Below are 8,069 nucleotides of genomic sequence, written 5' to 3' on the forward strand. Positions count from 1 at the left end.
TGATGGCCCACCCATGGCAGGACTGCCCCAACAAAGACTCCATGCCCTACTACAACACAAACACTAGAGCTCCCCCCAGTGATACTGGGCCAAGAGTCTGCCATCACTGTCTTCTAAAAGCAGACACTTCGACAGCCACCTGGTCCGGAAAGCAAGACTGTGCGGTGCTGGCTTCCTTATGTTCTCACTCCAAAATAAGTGAGTCTGCTTGGCAGAACCCAGGTGACAGGATGTACCTGAGCTGAAACAGAGGCTAGGAAAGTAAGGTCTGGCTTCCTCCCCAGGGAAGTGAAACTCATGATGTGTAAATCCCCAAATAGAAGTACGGCAGCCAGAAGTCTTGAAAAGTGTCGCCAAAGCACCCTTAATTAAGTAAGTACAGACCCAGATCTCAAAAGGTCAAATCATTCTCAGCTCTCAGCTCTCTGGTTACCAAACCTGACTATGTTTCTGGTCCTTAAGTGCTTCCCAGAATCCTCTTTTCTCCACTGAAGTTTCCACGGGAGCCCATTTACAGACTTACAAAGAGCCTATTAAACATTCTAATACTTTCTCAAAATCTTGGAGATGGGGACTTCCCTGGTGGTCCAGTGGTTAAAAATCTGCCTTGCAATGCAGGGGACATGGGTTCAATCTCTGATCAAGGAACTAAGATCCCACCTACTGCAGAGCAACTAAGCCCATGCAACACAACTAGAAAGTCTGTGCCTCGCAACAAAAGATACCACATGATGCAACGAAGACCTGAGGCAGCCAGAGAAATAAATAACATTTGCAAAAACCTTGGAGATGTATAAGTATTCAGGGTCTTCTCAAAGGACAGAGTTGGGCCAGGACAGAGGAGGTACACGATAGATGAGTCAGCATTCTTGTCTCTCAAAGCCTTGAATTCCTTTTTATATATCCTATCAAGGAATTTCTGGCCTCTCATCGTTCTTTAATGCAAACCAGGTTGAATCCAAGCTCATTTAAACCAACACAGCAAACTATTAGAAACATACAGAGCTGGGAGAAATAGCAATCATTACATAATCCCTGGTGCTGCTGCTGCTGCTAAGTCGCCTCAGTCATGTCCGACTCTGCGAGACCCCATAGACGGCAGCCCACCAGGCTTCTCTGTCCACAGGATTCTCAAGGCAAGAACACTGGAGCGGGTTGCCATTTCCTTCTCCATAATCCCTGGTAAGAGGACCCATGTCAATAAACCAGCCCTAACTAAAATTATGCTGTCCCTCCTTGATGGAGTGCCTTGCATTTATTATGATAGATACGTCCAGACTTTGCACATACAAATCATCAAATTCCTACCATACGTTTTCATACTTTCTCTTCCCTACACTGATTCTTACACTTACCTACCCATATCCACTGGACATTGTGGAACTGGATTCTGCTTACCAGTCTCCTAACTCTGAGGGGAAATTTTAGCATCCTCCTGCAAGAAGGGAAAGCCTTCTTCTCATAAGATCTTCTAAGTCTCTAGAATTAATCCCTAATTTTCACTCTGTTTCATCATGCCTCTCTTTTACATAACAGACTGGATTGAAGCTATGACTTTGGCAGTCTTCAAAATTCAACAACCCAAGGAACCTGGATTCTGAGTCCTTTTTCTTTGAACTTTCTGGTCTCCTTCTTTGAGTTATTCAGTGTCATCAGAAGCACCCATTGTACCCCAGTGTCCAGGAGTTCTTCATACCCTTTGTGTTGTCTGAAGGCAGCAGCCACCTCATTCCAAGGATACCCTCAAGTCCAACAAATGGTCCTTGTTATCAACAACTTATAATTAGCTGCAGGCCATTGACAGTTAAGTTCCCAACCTGGAATATTGCTGGAATCTTGCTGAATTCTATTCCGTCTTGTTAGGCTAAAATAAACTCCCTGGGGACCTATAACCTGCAATCCACTCTCTAGTACCAATTTCTGTCTCAGAGTTCTTCAGTTGAAAGCAATAGGAATTTCTCTATCTTTAGAAGGAGCTTGGGTTTTGTGTCCCTCACTTCTTTGGTAGCTCAGCTGGTAAAGAATTTGTCTGCAATGCAGGAGACCCCGGTTCAATTCCTGGGTTGGGAAGATCCCCTAGAGAAGGGATAGGCTATCCACTCCAGTATTCTTGGGTTTCCCTGGAGAATAAAGAATCCATCCGCAATGCGGGCAGACCTGGGTTTGATCCCTGGGGTTGGGAACATCCCCTGGAGGAGGACGTGGCAACTTACTCCAGGATTCTTACCTGGAGAATTCCATGGACAGAGGTTCCTGATGGGCTACAGTCCATGGGGTCGCAAAGAGTTGGACACCACTGAGCAATTAGGCATAGCACAGCACAGAATCAGAGACAATTAGAGAAATGGGTTTAGAAAATGCAAACCCCCCTCTCCCGAAAAAAAGAAAAAAAAATGCAGACTCAGAGCAGCACCAAGGATGCAGGATGTGGATTTAATCCACACTCTGTTGGGAACACTGTTACCAGCTTGAACAAGGCTCCACCGTATTTTCTGTCCTTATGGTTTTCCATTTAACATTCAAAGTCCCAGGAACCTCTCTTGGGCCTTGTTGCCTGCCTGGGCCAGTTATCTTCCCTTTTCCATCCAAACCCGCTCTGTCCCTTTTTCACCCTGTCTGTGGCCAGAACCATACGGTTTCTGCCTGTTCTACAAGACCATAGACTATATCAATGGTCTCATTGCCTCTGGTCTCCAGATGGGTTTGGCCAGTAGGAAGTCCAGGTAGGAGATCAGAGGGGGAGGGGAGAATGGAATCAAGATGATTATTTCCTCTCTTGCAGTAACATGAGGCTGGCTGTGTGTCCCTCAGTAGAAGGAAATTGCTCTTCTTGTGGGAGCCTCTTCCACTCAATTCTCTCTTTCCTAGTTGCAGTAACCATGCCCTCCCCTCACCCCTAGGGCCATTATGAACTTTAGCTAACTGGATGCTCCCTCCTGAATTTTGTATCTTGATCAGGGATGTCCCTCATCGCCCCTCTAAATGAAGGTATGGTAGTGGGGACAGCATCCTGACCAGGCAGCTGGCTGCGTGACAGGGCTGGGCATCCATGCAGCTTCTTGTCCTCTTTTGATTCCTGCCAAGAATCCCAAATTCCTCGACTGGTTCCCGTAACTTTCAGTTGTAGTCAAGACCTTCCAATAGTCTTCCAATGAACTCTGTTTGGCTTAGGTGAGCCTGTCACTTCCTGTGCCTACAATCATGATGTCTAATTGATGTGATGCTATCCCCAGAAAAGTGGATGCTGTGTAAACATGGCAAACACAGGTGTCTTATTCATCTGTGTTTCCTCCAGTGCCTGCTTCCTACTAGATACCCAGTGAAAAGCTGTTAAGTGAATCCATTTCTGCCATGGCCAGCCCTGACTACCCCATATTGTTCCTCCCCTGAAATGAGGGAAGAAACTATAGTCTTTGCTGAATGAGCTTAGTGAAACTGACTTCCCAGAGACTATTTCTCAGAGGAAAATAACACAACATAAAGGATTAGTAAAGCTTTTAAGGGTCGATAAGCACATCCTTTAAAAGGGAAAAGGAATAAAACTTTGTTATCCAGAGTCATGTAGAGCCCACCAGGACATGACATTTGCAAAACCTATCCCCCAAACAATGTAAGAATGCCTGTTAAAGTTTCTGAAATGGAATTCAGGGACAAGAGAAAATGTCCTCAAGGAATAATACCAACAGAAACCCACTTAAAATTTGTGATGGAAATGAGAAGAAAGCTTCACAAATGCCCTGTAAATCTCAAGAAAAATAATCAACAGCAGGTCCATTAAGACTCTAGTGGTGATGAGACAACAGGTGGGAGAAGCAGAGAACCTGGGGACAGAGAATATGTAGAAATGAGCCATTCTGATCTGCAACCTGGGGCCACCAAGGCATCCACTAATGAACTCCCAGAACCACAGATCATTGATTTAGAAAAACAAAACAATACATGTCTCATCTTCAGCAAGAACCCTGTCACTTCAGTTTAGCCAGAATCCTTCTTCAGTTCAGTTCAGTTGCTCAGTTGTGTCTGACTCTTTGCAACCCCGTGGACTGCAGCCTGCCAGGCCTCCCTGTCCATCACCAACTCCCGGAATTTACCCAAACTCATGTCCATTGAGTTGGTGATGCCATCCAACCATCTCATCCTCTGTCGTCCCCTTCTCCTCCTGCCCCCAATCTTTTCCCAGCATCAGGGTCTTTTCAAATGAGTCAGCTCTTCGCATCAGGTGGCCAAAGGATTGGAGTTTCAGCTTCAGCGTCAGTCCTTCCAATGAACACCCAGGACTGATCTCCCTTAGGATGGACTGGTTGGATCTCCTTGCAGTCCAAGGGACTCTCAAGAGTCTTCTCCAACACCATAGTTCAAAAGCATCAATTCTTTGGCACTCAGCTTTCTTTATAGTCCAACTCTCACATCCATACATGACTACTGAAAAAACCATAACCTTGACTAGATGGACCTTTGTTGACAAAGTAATGTCTCTGCTTTTTAATATGCTTTAAATAGGTTGGTCATAACTTTCCTTCCAAGGAGTAAGCATCTTTTAATTTCATGGCTGCAGTCACCATCTGGAGTGATTTTGGAGCCCCCAAAAATAAAGTCAGCCAAAGAATGTTTCCACTGTTTCCCCGTTTATTTGCCATGAAGTGATGGGACCAGATGCCATGATCTTAGTTTTCTGAATGTTGAACTTTAAGCCAACTTTTTTACTCTCCTCTTTCACTTTCATCAAGAGGCTCTTTAGTTCTTCTTCACTTTCCTCCTTACCCCTGATGTTTCCTCTTAGTAAATTTCCATCCACTGCTCCCCACCCTGCTCCTTGGCTATAAAATGCCACCCATAAGGCTTTCCAGGTGGCTCAGTAGTAAAGAATCTGCTTGCCAATGCAGGAAACACAGGTTCAATCCTTGGGTCAGGAAGATCTCCTGAAGGAGGAAGTGGCAACCCACTCCAGTATTCTTGCCTGGAGAATCCCATGGACAGAGGAGCCTAGCAGGCTACAACCAATGGGGTCACAAAGAGTTGGACACAACTGAGCAACTGAGCACACACATTCATGCTGTAGTCAGAGCTGACGCAATTTCTCTCCTCAGTTGCAAAATTCCATCGTGGTGGTCCCTATACCTGTTGTGTTAACCCTCACCCCTCCTGCCCCAAATAGTCTTCCTTATCTTACTTAAAAAAAAAAGCCCACAAGGGATCAATCTTGAGAAATCCAAGACTATGGTTTCAAAAGAGAAAAACAACTACTGAGAATGATAACACTTCCTAAAACAAACATTTTAAATGAAAATTTAGAATTATTAAGGCTAAGGGCACTTATTGGAGCTATATCTTGAATGAAAACAACCAGAAATGCAACAATCTAGAAGTATACCGAGTGTTCAGTTCAGGTTTTTGAATCTGTTTCTGACTCCTGTTTTGACTTAGAACAAATCAATTAATTTCCCCATTGGAGAGATACATTTTTCACGATGCTCCCAAACAAAACACTGTTCTTGAATGTTAATAGTTGCAACAGTAACTGGAAACACACCATGTGTCTTCGACAAACAAGTAGTCATAGTTTATTCCGAGTTGGTCTTGTTGTGGTTGTTTAGTTGTGTCCAACTCACTTGCAGTTCCATAGACTGTAGCCCACCAGGCTCCTCTGTCCATGGGATTTCCCAGGCAAGAATCCTGGAGTTGGTTGCTATTTCCTTTTCCAGGGGATCTTTCTGACCTAGGGATCAAACCCATGTCTTCTGCATTAGCAGGCGGATTCTTTACTATTGAGCTATCAGGGAAGCCCTCTTATAGCCCCCTAAAGTCTCCAGTCAAGCATGCTGCCTTGCACAACAAAGGAAAGGAATTTCTGTCACATTCCTCCCTCCCGTCAAGGGCCACATCTGGATGCAAGAAGAACGTGGCCCCTAGTGGTATGAGATCTTCACATACCCATCCTCAGGATGTTCCGTTTGTAAATGCTTTGGATTTTTCAAAAAGTGTCTCCACTTCTACAGTCTAATGTAATTTTCCCAGTTGTGTGAGATGACAGCTGTTATTTTGAACTATACCTTACAGATGAGAAAAGTGAAGCCCAGAAGAGCTTGGCATGAGCTTTGGGCAGCTTGTGAGTCTCAAAGTCCAGAGGGCAATGGGGTCAATGGCCTCTGGGCCTCTTCTCATGAGTGTCAGTCCCTGTTGCGCCTGTTTCTGTTAGTCATCTTCACTGAGACCTTCGGTTGCAGGCTTAGCCCAGCCTAGTTGCTAAACCAGGGGCCCAACCCGAGCCTAAGCCCTGGATTCTTGCCTAGGTAAGCAGGCTGTCACCAGGTGGCACCACACCGCAGCCGGGACCCCAGGGAATCAGATCTGCATCTCCCAGCCCCTTGGCTGGGCAGCCTAGCCCCAGGCATTTTATTAACTTCAGAATAATGCCCCACCACCCAACTGACTATTTGGGACCTCATTTGTCTGTCTATAGTGGAGTTCTACTGCTTTTCAGTACCCAGTTCAATACATCTTCAAGGGTATTTTTTTTGTTGTTACAGCTGCATTCTAAGTCTCTGATTAGATTTCATTATTTTCTGAGTAAAAGTTTCTGATTAGATTTCATTGTGACTTTTGCAAGTTGTATGTGAGAATTTACATATTGGAATATATATTTTTATTATATATTTTTTCCTTTTACATGACAGGATAACACATTGATTTTTTTTCTCTTTTTTTTTTTTTAAGCTTTTTATTTTGAGTTGGAATATAGCCAATTAACAATGTTGTGATAGTTTCAGGTGAAAAGCAAAGAAACTCAGCCATATATATGTATATCCATTCTCCCCCAAACTCCGCTCCCTTCAGGCTGCCACATAAAATTGCAGCACATCGATTTCTTAAAACTACATATGTATATATTTCTATAAGGATATAATCACTGAATTTTATTTGAGAACAGCAAAAGAGGTATTATAAAATATTTACCATGAAAAGGGAACTTGAGTCTGACATGGTTGAGACCATCCTACTGGAATATTGACCTTCCAGATATTTTCTGGTTGACTTGATGATACTTGAACAAATAACAACTTTTAGCTTACTTTGCTATCTCCACTTTCTCCTGCTCTCTCCTCACCCTGGGGCTGCTCCCAGAGGCTCCTTTGCTCTGCTGGTCCCACACCTTCTCTTTACCCATCAGAGAAGCAAGCTCCTGACAGCGTCCCTTGCTCCCTGGTACAATCCCAGGGGGCCATTACTCCCTCCTAGGCTCCCTCCTACCCCTTCCCAGTCCCCCAGCTCCATCTTGCTGGTTCTGCCCTCACTTCAACACACTTTATATCTCCAGTCTCTTCTGGACTGTCTGTCCAGGTGAGATCCTGGACTGTGCTCTCTCTCCTGATGGCCTTTTCAACGTTCTTTTCTCTAGCTGGAGATGCACCCTGTTCTCATGGAACAATCTTTGTCAGTTCAGCCTGGAGATCTGAAAAATGGTGAGCCTAGCTGAGCTTTTCTGCCTCTGCAGAGGCAGTGCTGTGATCCATAAGGGCTTCTCCTCTTGAAGATTTCCTTATTGCTGTGTCCCCTAAGTTTATTACTCCTCTCTCTGGTTGTCTCTCTCCTGTTGGGGGTGGCAGATAATCTGTGAGAACACACACAATCACATTCACTTGCTTTCTTTATTATTAGGCCATACCCAGATTTTATGTTTTCCCTATCCTTTGACCACCATTTAACCTCTTTCCTGGTTAGACTGTCAATAGTTAAAATTTTGCTATTAGAAAATATTATGTATTTACTGTGGGTGTCAGAGGGAGTAATTCTGTGACATGGCTTCTTTGCAGAGGTTGCTGATAATCCATCAATATCCTTCATCTTTAAATAATAAGTAATAGAACTTTCCAGTTCTACATGGACTCACATCCACTCAGCTAAGAAAATCTACATTTCTCAGCTTCCCTTGTAGCTGGGTGTGGTCATGTGACTGAATTCCAACCAATGGGATGTGAGCAAAAGTGATTATGTCATTTCCAGGTCTTGCCCTTAAAAGGAATGAGTGTACACTCCCCTTTTCTCTTCCCCTTCTCAGTGGCCAGGATACA

The sequence above is a fragment of the Dama dama genome, chromosome 18, assembly GCF_033118175.1.
Source record: "Dama dama isolate Ldn47 chromosome 18, ASM3311817v1, whole genome shotgun sequence".
Classification (NCBI taxonomy): Eukaryota; Metazoa; Chordata; class Mammalia; order Artiodactyla; family Cervidae; genus Dama; species Dama dama.